General features: G+C 51.2%; 1 pseudogene; it reads left to right on the top strand.

Annotated features, from left to right (window-relative positions):
• The first annotated feature begins 13,430 nt into the window (after positions 1-13,430).
• Positions 13,431-13,523, top strand: LOC116564619 (annotated as a pseudogene).
• Positions 13,524-13,624: the final 101 nt, after the last annotated feature.

Here is a 13,624-nt window from a genome sequence, read left to right as displayed (position 1 = left end):
CGTTGACAACTATTAGAACACAGAACTACATAGTGGTCGGCTCTATAAAGTGAAAAATACTTTGTACATTTAAAACATTCTGTAAGTACTCACTAAACTCACTGCACTTCAGCCTGGGCAACAGAGCGAGACTCTGTCTCAAAATAAATAAACAAATAAAATAATGTATGTAGACTGCTTACCACCATGCTTGAGACATGATTTTACCTTAGCTATTCACCACCTGCCCACCTCTGGGTAAGCAACCAGTGCTTTTGTGCCTCTCTACTTCCGCCTACTCCCCTCCTACCTTGTCAATGAACATTTTGTTCATTATTGTCACTTCATAATAATATATGCAAAGTGCTTAGCTCAAGGCCTGGCACTTCATAAATTAACATAAAATGGGCTGGGTGCTGTGGCTCACATCTGTAATCCCAGCATTTTGGGAGGCTGAGTTGGGTGGATCAGCTGAGGTCAGGAGTTTGAGACCAGCCTGGCCAACATGATGAAACCCCGACTACTAAAAATACAAAAACTTAGCCAGGCATGGTGGCATGTGCCTGTAGTCCCAGCTACTTGGAGGCTGAGGTAGGAGAATCACTTGAACCTAGGGGGAGGAGGTTGCAGTGAGCCGAGATCATGCCAATTGTACTCCAGCTTGGGTGACAGAGCAAGACTCTGTCTCAAAAAAAAAAAGAATAAAAAATGGTAGCTACAGTTCTTATTGAAGACAGGGGATCCATCTGATATATGCAAAGCTAAGCACTTCGCATATATCATTTAATACTCATGTAGAATGAAATTGGTATCATTATTCCCATTTTACTGATGAGAAAACTGAGGCTTGAAGTAAGTGGCTAACACAGTTCAGACCAGAGTAGGAAGGTGCCAAACTTGTAGGTTCTGGCTTGTCTTCCCTTAGTGGTATCTTCTAACAACTTGTATTTCCTGCCAGCCATTCCTTCCTGTGCCTTTGGGGAAGGTCATTTGGTCCTGAACGTTCATTAGGTCAATCACTGAAACAGGGTAAGATGGAGTCTAGGCTGCGCATGGTGGCTCACACCTGTAATCCCAGCAATTTGGGAGGTTAAAGCGGGAGGATCACCTGAGCTCAGGAGTTCGAGACCAGCCTGCCCAACATGGCGAAACCCTGTCTCTACAAAAAACACACAAAAAAATTGGCTGGGCATGGTGGTATGTGCCTGTAATCCCAGCTAAGGAGGCTGAGGCAGAAGAATTGCTTGAACCTGGGAGGTGGAGGTTGCAGTGAGCCAAGATCACGCCACTGCAGTCCAGCCTGGGCGACAGAGAGAGACTCAGTGTCAAACAAAACAAAACAAAACAAAACAAAACAAGATGGAGTCTAAAACCTCCAGCTGAGTGTATGCCCTGAAGCCCAACTCAGCTTTTTTTTAATTATTTTTTTTTAAGACAGGGTCTTGCTCTGTCACCCAGGCTGGAGTGCAATGGCGCAATCTCAGCTCACTGCAACCACCACCTCCCAGGTTCAAGTGATTCTTCTGCCTTAGCCTCCGGAGCAGCTGGGACTACAGGCATGTGCCACCATGCCCAGCTAATTTTTTTGTATTTTTAGTAGAGATGGGTTTCACCATGTTGGCCAGGCTGGTCTCGATCTCTTGACCTTGTGATCTACCTGCCTTGGCCTCTGAAAGTGCTGGGATTACAGGTGTGAGCCATCATGCTTAGCCAGCTCGAGCTTTTTTAGAGTTGGCAGCAAGGAAGTTTCTGAAGGTCAAAGATAATCCCATGTCAAAAACAGCTCTGGGGCAGAAGGAGTTGTGTTCTGTGGGAGTGAGCACACAGACACAGCATTTCCTGAGCTAGTGTCCTGGTAGCTGTGTCTTCCCACAGGATGGTAGGAGCTGCAGATGGAGGCAGGCAAGTGGAAGTCCAGCCCTGCAGCAGCTCCAGTTCACAGAGGGAAACTGAACTGGCCTTTCCGGAAGGCAATCGGACTTGAACCAAGCCTTGCAGGACCTCGTCAACTTGTATGAAGGAGAGTGGGGTGGGACCAGCAGGATTTCTGTCCAGTGCAGAGAAGCTGGGACTGCTGGTTAAGCCATCAGCATTTCCCAAGCCCCACGGGTGTGTCCCACTGGGTGTCCACACCGCAGACCCTCCACGGTGGGTTGTCATTGCTGCTTGGCAGATGAGGAAACTCAGCCAGGGTCCCAGACTGCAGGAGGGATGTGCTGGATGCCTGTGATGAGGGGAGTGGGACCATTCTTTTATTTATTTTTATATATATATATATATATCTTTTTTTTTTTTTTTGAGACGGAGTTTTGCTCTTGTTACCCAGGCTGGAGTGCAATGGCACGATCTCGGCTCACCGCAACCTCCGCCTCCTGGGTTCAGGCAATTCTCCTGCCTCAGCCTCCTGAGTAGCTGGGATTACAGGCACACGCCACCATGCCCAGCTGAATTTTTGTATTTGTAGTAGAGACGGGGTTTCACCATGTTGACCAGGATGGTCTCGATCTCTTGACCTCGTGATCCACCCACCTGGGCCTCCCAAAGTGCTGGGATTACAGGCTTGAGCCACCGCGCCCGGCCATATATTTTTTGAGATGGAGTCTTGCTCTGTTGCCCAGGCTAGGGTGCAATGGCGCGACCTCAGCTCACTGCAACCTCTGCCTCCTGGGTTCAAGCCTCAGGATTCTCCTGTCTCAGCCTCTCTAGTAGCTGGGACTACAGGTGCATGCACACCTGGCTAATTTTTTGTATTTTTAGTAGAGACAGAGGTCTCACCATGTTAGCCAGGGTGGTCTCGCTCTCCTAACCTCGTGATTCGCCTGCCTTGGCCTCCCAAAGTACTGGGATTACAGGGGTGAGCCACCGCCCCCGGCCTATTTATTTATTTATTTATTTATTTATTTTGAGACAAGCCTTGCTCTATAACCCAGGCTGGAGTGCAGGGGCACAATTTCGGCTCACTGCAGCCTTGACCTCCTGGGCTCAAGCAATCCTCCCATCTCATCCACCCAAGTAGCTGGGATCACAGGTGTGTGCTACCACACTGGGCTAATTTTTTTTTCTTTTCTTTTGAGATGAAGTCTTGCTCTGTCACCCAGAAAGGAGTGCAGTGGTGTGATCTCGGCTGACTGCAACCCCCACCTCCCGGGTTCAAGCGATTCTTCTGCCTCAGCCTCCTAAGTAGCTGGGACTACAGGCACAGGCCACCACATCCAACTAATGTTTTTTTGATTTTTTGTAGAGAGAATTTCCCACCGTGTTGTCTGGGCTGGACTCCAACTCCCAAAAGTGTTGGGATCACAGGCATGAGCCGCTGTGCGCGGCTGAGAGAGACCATTCTGAGGGAGACCATGGGAGCCACAGAATATTCCCAAGCCTTGAGAGATTACCTGGGCAATGTGTGGGCCAGTTTATCAGAGAGGATGAGAGGGCTGCCACAGACCACTGGAGCAACCTCAGCAGGCTATGAGACAAGCCTCGGCTGGGGCAGGAGCCTGGAAGCAGGTGGCAGGATGGGGCTGGGCTGATGGGAGAGGCATGAGGTCTGAGCTGGAATGGATCTCAAAGATCTCTCTGACACATTTTACAGGAGGAAATAGAGGCCTGAAGAGGGAAAAGGGCTTGCCAAAGGATACACAAGAGGTTAATGGTAGAGCCAGGCTAGAAGGACCCAGAGAAGATCAAGCACACCCCCATTCAACACGTTCACCCTGCATACTCCCACCTCCAGGCACCTCCATCCCCACCCCACACAACAGGCACTCTAACACTGGGGCGGTGACCGTGGCTGAATTTCCTCCTATAATAAATCCTGTTTTCCCAGGATGAAGCCCCAACCTTAGGGTATCAGGGGCTCCAGTCAGACCCAGCTCAGCTTCTGTTTCACTGTGGGACCCTGGGGCCTTTCTTCCCATTCCCTGGGCCACAGTTTGCTCATGTGTGACATGAGGCCACTGGAGCAACTGACCACTATGGCTTTTTCAACTCTCAGTGAGCAGAGGAAGGCCCGGCTAGGGCTTCTTCCTCACTCTGGTCTGCCAGCCCCCAATCCAGCCTGACAGGGGTGGGGCCAGCCTGCTGGGGCTCACATGCCTGAGGAGTAAGCGCCTGGTCCCGAGGAGGCAACATGATCTGTAAAAGATCCCTGACCATCTTTTTGAACCCTGGAGAGGGCATCTCAGTCATGTGAGGACCACAGGGGGATTAGCGATGCCTAGATGGGAGGCCAGGGAGGCAGCTGCTTGGGAGAAAGTCTAGGAAGAGGGGAAGGGGGAGAGAAGGAAGTCCTGAGTCAGGGACCCAACACTTGGGGAAAGCAGCCCTGCTGGGCCTGGAGAGGAGGAGGCAGAAAGGAGGGGGGCAGGCAGAGGAAGCGTGTGTGCTCAGGGCTTTGAATGATACCTGGTACCTGAAAAGGGGCTAGATGTCATGTGTTGGGACACATACAGTCCCTGGCACAAGTAGACCTGGCAGAGAAGGGAGAAAGTGTTAAATATGGAGCCTGCCAGCTTGGATTTCAGACCCTTCTATTCATAGGCTGTGTGACCCTGGGAGGCTTTTTGGCCTCTCTGAGCCTCAGGCACTAACAAAGAGCAATTTAGGACCATCCTTCACACTGGGTAGGCCGTGAGGTCAGATGTCCGTCCAACCCCAGACCCTCCACAGCCTTTGCCGGTCTTCCTGATTATGCCCCTTCTTTAGCCAAGCATACATCCCTCCTTTCCCCTCCCTCCACCCCTGCAAGGGCTGCCCCGTCCTAGCCTTCCTGGAGTGCCCCAGCCTGGGGGATAGAGGCACGGACCTCCTCAAGGCTCATTTTGGGAGTGGGAGTACATACCCGCTTCCCTCATCCAGGCTCCCCCACGACCCACCCCATGGGATATTTGGGTCTCCTCCCCTTTCCCTGAGCTCAGGCCCGGCTGGCCTTCTCCACAAGGAGTGAATGTTATTTAAAAGGAGATCAGGAGATTTGCCTTAAATAGGCATGGAGTGCTGTGCTAGGGCCCGGTTGAGGGGCGGAGAGGAGGCCATCTGGGTGGAGGGGGGAAAGGAGTGGAGCTGAAAGGGACAACGACGAACAGCTCCCAGGAGTGTGCACAGCCCTTCACAGTTTACCAAGCACAGGCCCAGCTGGCGGGGAGATGCCCAGGTTTTCAGATGCCAGGTGTGGGGAGAAGGTTTTCCGGGAGGCAAGGGGATAGGATCTGCAGGGTAGGGGGCTGTCTTAAGACCTCCCCTGATACCTGCCCCCACCATCAGTTTCCAGACCTTTGCCCCCTGCCCCCGGGCTGCCCCTGCTTGTCCTCCCAGCCCCAGCTTGTAACTGGACGCCCTCCTCACTCTGCACCTTCCTAGATGAGCTGGGGGCTCTGCTTACTCAATCCAACACCTGCTGGGGGCGGGGAGTGAGGGGGCACCCCTGGGGTGGGCATCTGCCTGGAGGCTGAGGCTGAAGGGGGAGCTGGAGCTGCAGGGGAAGAGTGGGAGTTGGGCTGGCTGTCTCATTCACAGCGCCCCCCGCCAAGGCCTCCTCAGGTACTTGGGGTTCCAATTCCCTATTCAGGGTTGCCTTCTAAACCTCTCAAGCCTCACCCCTCCCATCTTGGCCTGCCAGGGCCAGGGACTCGGGGGCCCCCTCCCTGCTATTTATGTCCCAGCAGGTGATGCTTTTGGAATCTTAAGTAAATGGAGTCTGACCTGTGGAGTTTTGGGGACAGAGAAGGGGGGGAAAGGAAGCATCCCATGTTCGGTCCTTTTTTCTTTTTCTCTTTTTTTTTTTTTTTGAGATGGAGCCTCACTCGCACTGTTCCCCAGGCTGGAGTGCAGTGGCGCAATCTCGGCTCACAGCAACTTCTGCCTCCCAGGTTCAAGTGATTCTCCGGCCTCAGCCTCCCAAGTAGCTGGGATTACAAGCACCCACCACGATGCCCGATTAATTTTTTTTTTTCTATTTTTAGTAGAGACAGGGTTTCACTATGTTGGCCAGGCTGGTCTCAAACGCCTGACCTCGTGATCCACCCGCCTCGGCCTCCCAAAGTGCTGGGATTACAGGCATGAGCTACCGCGCCGGCTCGTTCCTTTCGAAGGCCGTGAACATCGAGGTGAAGCCTCAGACACCTGGGTGCACATCCTTGCTCTGCCATTTACAGCTGTACGACCTAGAGCTACCCACCTTCTGTGAGCCTTGGCTTCCTCTGTGAACTAGGCCTAAAGATTTCACCATAGAGTTGTCAAAGTCGCTGGCATAAGATGGGCAGAGGAGAGAAGAGGGGGGATTACGCCAAGTGCACTAACTGACCAGGACGAAGACCTCAGGTGTGGTGCGAGAGGCAGAGTGGGGAGATTTCATCCTCCCCTTCCCCGTGGTGGGTGGGCTCAGCCCAGGTCCTCCAGGAGCCCATACAGGAAGGAAGGCTTTGTGAAAGATGGCATTCATTTGCAATGGGCTGCTGTTAATTCTTTTTGTTATTCCACAGAGGCTGCTCAAGAGGGGGTTGGTGGGGGTGGGGGTGGCCCCTTCAGGTGACAATAATCAAGGCAAATAAATAAGAGCTAACCTTGAGGGTTTGCCGCGTCCCTGGCCTGACTCCAGCTCTTCAGTCTTCCTAACTCCATCCATGGTTGATCAGCTGTAATTTCCATTTCACTAACGATGAAACCGGAGCTCGAATTTAAGCAGAATAGCCAAGGTCACACAGTCGGGAAGTCAGTGTTTAAATGTAGGAATCTGGCTTCAGGGCTGTCTGCTGACTTTGCAAAAAACCCAGGACCCTGTATCTAGGACTTGAGTTCCAGGCACAGCTTGCTGTGTGGCCATGGCCAAGTCACCTAACCTCTCAGAAATTAGGTTTCTCAGCCAGGTGCAGTGGTTCGTGCCTGTAATTCCAGCACTCTGGGAGGCCGAGACGGGTGGATCACTTGAGGCCAGGAGTTTGAGACCAGCCTTGGCCAACATGACAAAACCCCACCTCTATTAAAAATACAAAAATTGGCTGGGCGCAGTGGCTCACGCCTGTAATCCCAACACTTTGGGAGGCTGAGGCGGGTGGAGGTCAGGAGTTCGAGACCATGCTGACTGACACTGAGAAACCCCATCTTTACAAAAAAAAAAAAAAAAAAAAAAATTAGTCGGCTGTAGTCCCAGCTACTCAGGAGACTGAGGCAGGGGAATCGCTTGAACCCGTGAGGCAGAGGTTGCCGTGAGCTGAGATCACGCCACTGCACTGCAACCTGGGTGACAGAGCATGACTCTGTCTCAAAAAAAAAAAAAAAAAAGAAAAAAGAAAAAAAGAAATTAGGTTTCTCTTTTTATAAAACGGGGTCAATTGTCCTAACCTCCCAGGGTTATTGTGAAAAACAAACTAGAGGTTTAATGAGGCCAGGCGAGATGTCTCGCCCCTGTAATCTCAATGCTTTATCTCAAAAACAAAAACAAACCAAGAGGATTAATGAGCACAAAACAGATAATCTGGTGGAAGGTTATTTAAAAACTTCCCTGTTCTACGCTAACTCAGCCCCCACCTCCTGAAGTGTCCATGCACTCCACGTAAGTAAGCCCAGAGGCTGGCAGACAAAGGCTCTTCGGGTTCCTGGGAAGGGACTGAATGACCAATTGGCGCCACCTAGTGGTCGGTGGTGCGTGGAGAGCGGGAGGGCCCGGCTGCTCTGAGATGTGGGGATTGAGTAAGATCATAGGACCAGTGCGGATGGGAAAAATATATCAGGACCTCAGAAACGATGGGGTCAAATCTAGCTGGCACCCCACTGAAGACAGGGTGAAGGTGCGCACTCCACCTGTCTAGCCATGTTAGTCTCTTGAGATCCCTCCCTGCGGCCGGGTACAGTGGCTCATGCCTGTAATCCCAGCACTTTGGGAGGCTGAGGCAGGTGGATCACGAGGTCAGGAGTTCGAGACCAGCCTGGCCAAGATGGTGAAACCCCCCGTCTCTACTAAAAATACAAAAATTATCCGGGCGAGGTAGTGGGCTCCTGTAATCCCAGCTACTAGGGAGGCTGAGGTAGGAGAATCGCTTGAATCCGGGAGGCAGAGGTTTCAGTGAGAGTGCACCACTGCACTCTAGCCTGGGCAATAAAGTGAGGCTCTGTCTCAAAAAAAAAAAAAAAAAAAAATTCCTTCCCCACATTTTATGCCATTTGGACAGCTCTGTGGAGACCAAGGGGAGGGCACAGGGTTTTATTCCAGTTCCAGCTCTGATACTAAGAACCTCTCCAGGCCTCAGCTACTTCCTCTGCAGAATGGGAGTGAACATTCCCTACCTCTCAGGTCACTGTTCAAGCCTTCGTTCATTTATCAAACATTTAATGAAGCATCTACTTTCAAAAGTCATCCTGCTGAGGGCAGTGAGGACACAAAGACGGCTCAGCCGGGTCTCTTAGGACCAAGGGATCTGCCTCATTCTAGCGGCGAGACTGATGGGTAAATTGCTCACTGCCTTCAGGTGCAGATCCCAGGGGACACTGAGGAGGGTGCAGGGAGGCACAGGAGGCAAAGTGGAGGGACAGCAGGAAGGGCCCTCCCCCTCCAGGGGTGAATGTCTTTGAGAAGTGGCAGGAACTGTGACAAGTCAGGTCACAGGATTACCTTTCAGAGGGCATCGCCTGGCCCTTCTAGCCTGACCCCCTGCCTGCCTCCCAGCTGGGGACTGGATCACCCTGGGCTGAGCCCCTACCCCGGGCCCAGCCCCTTCAGGGCCAGGCCAGCCTCCCCACACTCCCACCTTCTCTTGCATTAAAGCCTTTAAAGTGGACCATAGGTCCATCAGGGATAGTTCACATCTCTGTGCATTTGCACGATGTGGCTCCTCTCCAAACGCCTTTCTCCAACTCGTCCACCAGGCAAACTCAACTCCAGCCTTCCTGTGGGAGGGTGGAGAGGAGAGTGGGAAATCCCCGCAACCAGGAAGGAAACAGAAGTCAAGGGGTGCTCCCTGCCTCATCAGCAGTGGCACAGCCTGCAATAATGTGAAATATACATTTTGGTCTTCATCCCCATTTCCTTACTGGCCTATAACGCCTAAAATCCTTGGAATCTCCGAAGTGATAAGTGTCTTTTTGTATGCTGATGTTGACTGATGGCTGTCAGCCCCCAGGCAGCTTCAGGATGAGGCTGGTCATCTGAAAGACCAGGGCAGGATTAGAGGGTTGGGACTTTCAGCCCCACCCTCTGACCTCCAGGAAGGGGAGGGAGCTGAAGGTTAACTTGTTGGCCAGTGGCTTAATCAATCATGCCTATGTAATTAAAGTCTCCATAAAAGGCCCAAAAGGATACTGTTCTAAGAGCTTCCGGGTAGCTGAGCACATGGAGATTACTAGAGGGAGGCTTGCCCAGAGAGGGACGCTCCACGCCCCCTCCCCCAAGTATCCTTTTATAATAAAGTGATAAATGTGTTTCCGAGTTCTGTGACTCACTTTAGCAAATCAATCAAACCCAAAGGGGGATCTTGGGAAACCCAACTTGAAGTCAGTCGGTCAGAAGTTCCAGAGGCCCAGACTTGGCGACTGGTGTCTGAGGGGTTGTCAGTTTTGGGGACTGAGCCCTCAGCCTGTGGGATCTAAGGCTGCCTGCAGGTAGATAGCTTCAGAATTAAATTAGAAGACACCCAGCTAGTGTTCGCTATAGAACTGATTGCTTGTTTGTTGATGGGGAGAAATCCCGACATTTGGTCACAGAAGTCTGTCTGTGGTTTTTATTTATTTATTTATTTATTTATTTATTTATTTATTTTGAGATAGAGTCTTGCTCTGTCGCCCAGGCTGGAGTGCAATGGTGCAATCTCAGCTCACTGCAACCTCTATCTATCTCCCGAGTTCAAGCCATTTTCCTGCCTCAGCCTCTTGAGTAGCTGGGATTACAGGCGGGCGCCACCAGGCTCGGCTAATTTTTGTGTTTTTAGTAGAGACAGAGTTTCACCATATTGGTTAGGCTAGTCTCGAACTCCTGACCTTGTGATCAGCCTGCCTCGGCCTCCCAAAGTGCTGGGATTACAGGCATGAGCCATGCACCCGGCATGTCTGTGTTGATTATTATTGCTGTTGAGAGAACAGGAAAAAGCAGTTGGAGTTTTTCCACCCACACCCTGCTGCATGAGGGCAGCTTTCTTGGGCAGATAGCTGATCCTTCTGGTTGCCTAATGGTAAGCTCTCTACTTTCCTCATTTCTTTATTAATTCCCTTGCTGTCTGCCCCTTTCCATGTGCTTTTGTTGTTGTTGTTGTTGTTGTTTTTGTTTTTGAGCCAGAGTCTCACTCCATCACCCAGGCTGGGTTGCAGTGGCATAATATTTCGGCTAACTGTAACCTCTGCCACCCAGACTCAAATGACCCTCTCACTTCAGCCTCCCTAGTACCTGGGACCACAGACATGCACCACCATGCCTGGCTAATTTTTTGTATTTTTGGTAGAGATGGGTTTCACCTTGTTGCCCAGGCTGGTCTCGAATTCCTGATCTCAAATCATCCGCCCACCTCAGCCTCCCAAAATGCTGGGATTACAGGTGTGAGCCACCAGGCACAGCTCTCCCTGTGCTTCTTTGCCTGAAATCCAGAAGCTTCCTGAGGACACTGTCTTTCCTGGCTTTTGCTTCGCAGGTCCAATTCCTTGAGAGGATGATGCTGGGGTGGAAGGAGAGGCAGAGAGAAGGAGGGTTCCATAGACTGGGGAGGGGCGAGTGGTTAGCGGGTTCCCTGGGGGCACCACAGGGAGGTGGCAGGGACCCAGAGGGCCTGGCATGAGGTACCTGGGAGTCTCAGAAAACCTCCCAGCCCATCCTAGGGCTCAGGCTGTTACTGCCTATGGATGCTGATCAGTGCGGGCCCTGAAGATGTGAGACGGCTCCTATAAGCCCCACTCTCATGGGAACCTGGGGATTGATGAGCTCCCCTGACCCCCGTCTGACTGAGATAGGGTTTCCCTGCACTCCTCGGGATATAGATTCAAATTTAATTTAGGTGTCAAGAAAATAAAGAACCAGAACCAGGCTGGGCATGGTGGCTCACACCTGTAATCCCAACGCTTTGGGAGGCTAAGGTGGGTGGATCATGAGGTCAGGAGTTTGAAACCAGCCTGGCCAACATGGTGAAACCCCGTCTTTAGTAATAATACAAAAAATTAGCAGGGCATGGCGGCAGGTGCCTGTAATCCCAGCTACTCAGGAGGCTGAGGCAGCAGAATCGCTTGAACTTGGGAGGCAGAGGTTGCAGTGAGCCCAGACCTCGTCACAGCACTTCAGCCTGGGCGACAGAGACTCCGTCTCTAAAAAAAGAAAGAGCCAGAACTGTCCGGGCGCAGTGACTCACGCCACTTTGGGAGGCTGAGGTGGGTGGATCACCTGAGGTCGGGAGACCAGCCTGACCAACATGGAGAAACCCTGTCTCTACTAAGAATACAGAAATTAGCCAGGCATGGTGGCAGGCGCCTGTATTCCCAGCTATTCTAGAGGCTGAGGCCGGAGAATCACTTGAACCTGGGAGGCAGAGGTTGCGGTGAGCTGAGATCACACCATTGCACTCCAGCCTGGGCAACAAGAGTGAAACTCTGTCCCAAAAAGAAAAAAAAAAAAGAAAAGAAAGAACCTCAAGGTTTCTTGCATACCTGCCTCATAAAATAATCCATTATTGTGATCTGGCGTGCCGGTCAGGAATGTCTGCAGCTCCCCGCCATATGGAAGTCATTTATCTTCCTCTTGCCTTCCAGAAAGCATCTTTACAATGGAAGGCATTGCTAAGGAGAGGCCTTTCTGACGCCCAGGTAGTCTCACAAGAAAGACATCTTATATAGCAGGACAGATGCATATGAGACCAGGAAAAGCTATGATCAGCCCCTGGGGAAGGGGAAGAGGCTGGGTGAGTGGGTGCCTCAACCATGTGTGGAGGGGAGTCCCAGGAGAGGATGCAAAAAATAACTGTGTCACTGGACCCTCACACATCCCCAACAACCCGGCCCTGGGGGATGATGGGAGAGTCATCCCAGGCAGAATCACTGGGCCCTCTTGCAATTTGATGAAATATTTGGCCTCTTGTCAATAGCCACAGGACTTGTGAGAGACCAAGGTCAACCAGCCCCATGCCCACCTTTAGGTCTGGACTGAGTCGGGGGACGGGGTAGCAGAGTGTAGAGCTCCTTCCCCTGGCGGCTGTGCTCGGTGTCTGGTGGTAGCTGCAAAGGTCTTCCTGGTCTGGCTGTTTCCAGCTCTACTCCTGCCAGTGGCTCTAATCTTTTGGATTCCTATTTGTTTCTAAGCCTAGTCTTCTGGGCTTCATATCAGTTCTTAGAGATAGTCTGTTGTTGGCCGGGCGCGGTGGCTCACGCCTGTAATCCCAGCACTGTGGGAGGCCGAGGCGGGTGGATCATGAGGTCAAGAGATCGAGACCATCTTGGTCAACACGGTGAAACCCTGTCTCTACTAAAAATACAAAAATTAGCTGGGCATGGTGGCGCGTGCCTGTAATCCCAGTTACTCAGGAGGCTGAGGCAGGAGAATTGCCTGAACCCAGGAGGCGGAGGTTGCGGTGAGCTGAGATCGCGCCATTGCACTCCAGCCTGCGTAACAAGAGGGAAACTCCGTCTCAAAAAAAAAAAAAAACAACAAAACAAAACAAAACAAAAAAAGAGATAGTCTGTTGTTATCTTCCTTTCCTGCTTCAATTATACTGAGTCAGTTTCTCCTCTTTCCATCCAAGAACTCCAAAGGGTGCAGAGCTGTTAGAGAATATGAGACAGTGCTATCTGGGCTGAAGTGGGCGGTCCCCAAACTATGTGTTCAGTGGAAGGAAAGAGTGAAAGAAGCAAGCGGCAACCAGATCATAAGTGCCCTGAGGGCAGGGCCTTAGTGTGACCTGCTCACTGCTGGGCCTGGGAGGAGGGATGTGTTGTATGGGGAAATTGGGAACATCTGACATATAAATGGCACCACATTTAAAGACTCCCATGGTTGCCCACCTGTTGTAGGGTGGGGAAGTGGGTGTCATTCTGGTGGGCTTGTTTTCTGCTCCTAACAGTGTCTTCTGTTTGGAGTAGAGAAAAGGGATTGTACCACAGAAAAACAGTTGACTCCTCAAGAGTGAGATGGTCAGGGGTCCTCCAGGGGCCCAGGTTGGTGCCTCTCTGAGCTTCTGCATTTTGTCTGCCACAGGAGCCAGTATAGGAATCAGACAGAACTGTGCTGTACAAACATCATAGTGATCACAGATGTTAATAACAGCTACTGATGGGATTCCTGCCACGTGGCTGGCCTTTCTAACAACCCTATGTGAAAGGAACCCTTTCCTCCGACACTTTATAGGTATTTTATAGGTGACAAAATCCTCACAGAGAGGTTGTGTAACATGGCTACAGTCACACAGATGGAAAATAACAAAATCAAGATGAAAAACCAGGTCTGGGCTGACACCCTTTCCGCTTCAGCCTGCCAGCACCCGGGTGCTTAAACAGCCATACTCTGGTTTCTCTTCAAATCGTATAAATCTTTCATCTTTTACTAAAGAATTCCATGGAGAGGAACAATTCTGAGTCTTTTTTCTTTTTTTTTTTTTTTTTTTTTTTTTTTTTTAGTTTTAGTTTAACTTTTTTTACCTTTTCTGGGGTGAGAGGGCGATGGCTCGGTTCCCCCTAACCTCTCCCCCTGTGG

The sequence above is a fragment of the Sapajus apella genome, unplaced genomic scaffold, assembly GCF_009761245.1.
Source record: "Sapajus apella isolate SASKATOON/1434 unplaced genomic scaffold, GSC_monkey_1.0 scaffold37, whole genome shotgun sequence".
NCBI classification, from domain to species: domain Eukaryota; kingdom Metazoa; phylum Chordata; class Mammalia; order Primates; family Cebidae; genus Sapajus; species Sapajus apella.
Note: the sequence above shows the minus strand (reverse complement) of the source record. Positions and strands in the feature narration are given on the sequence as shown.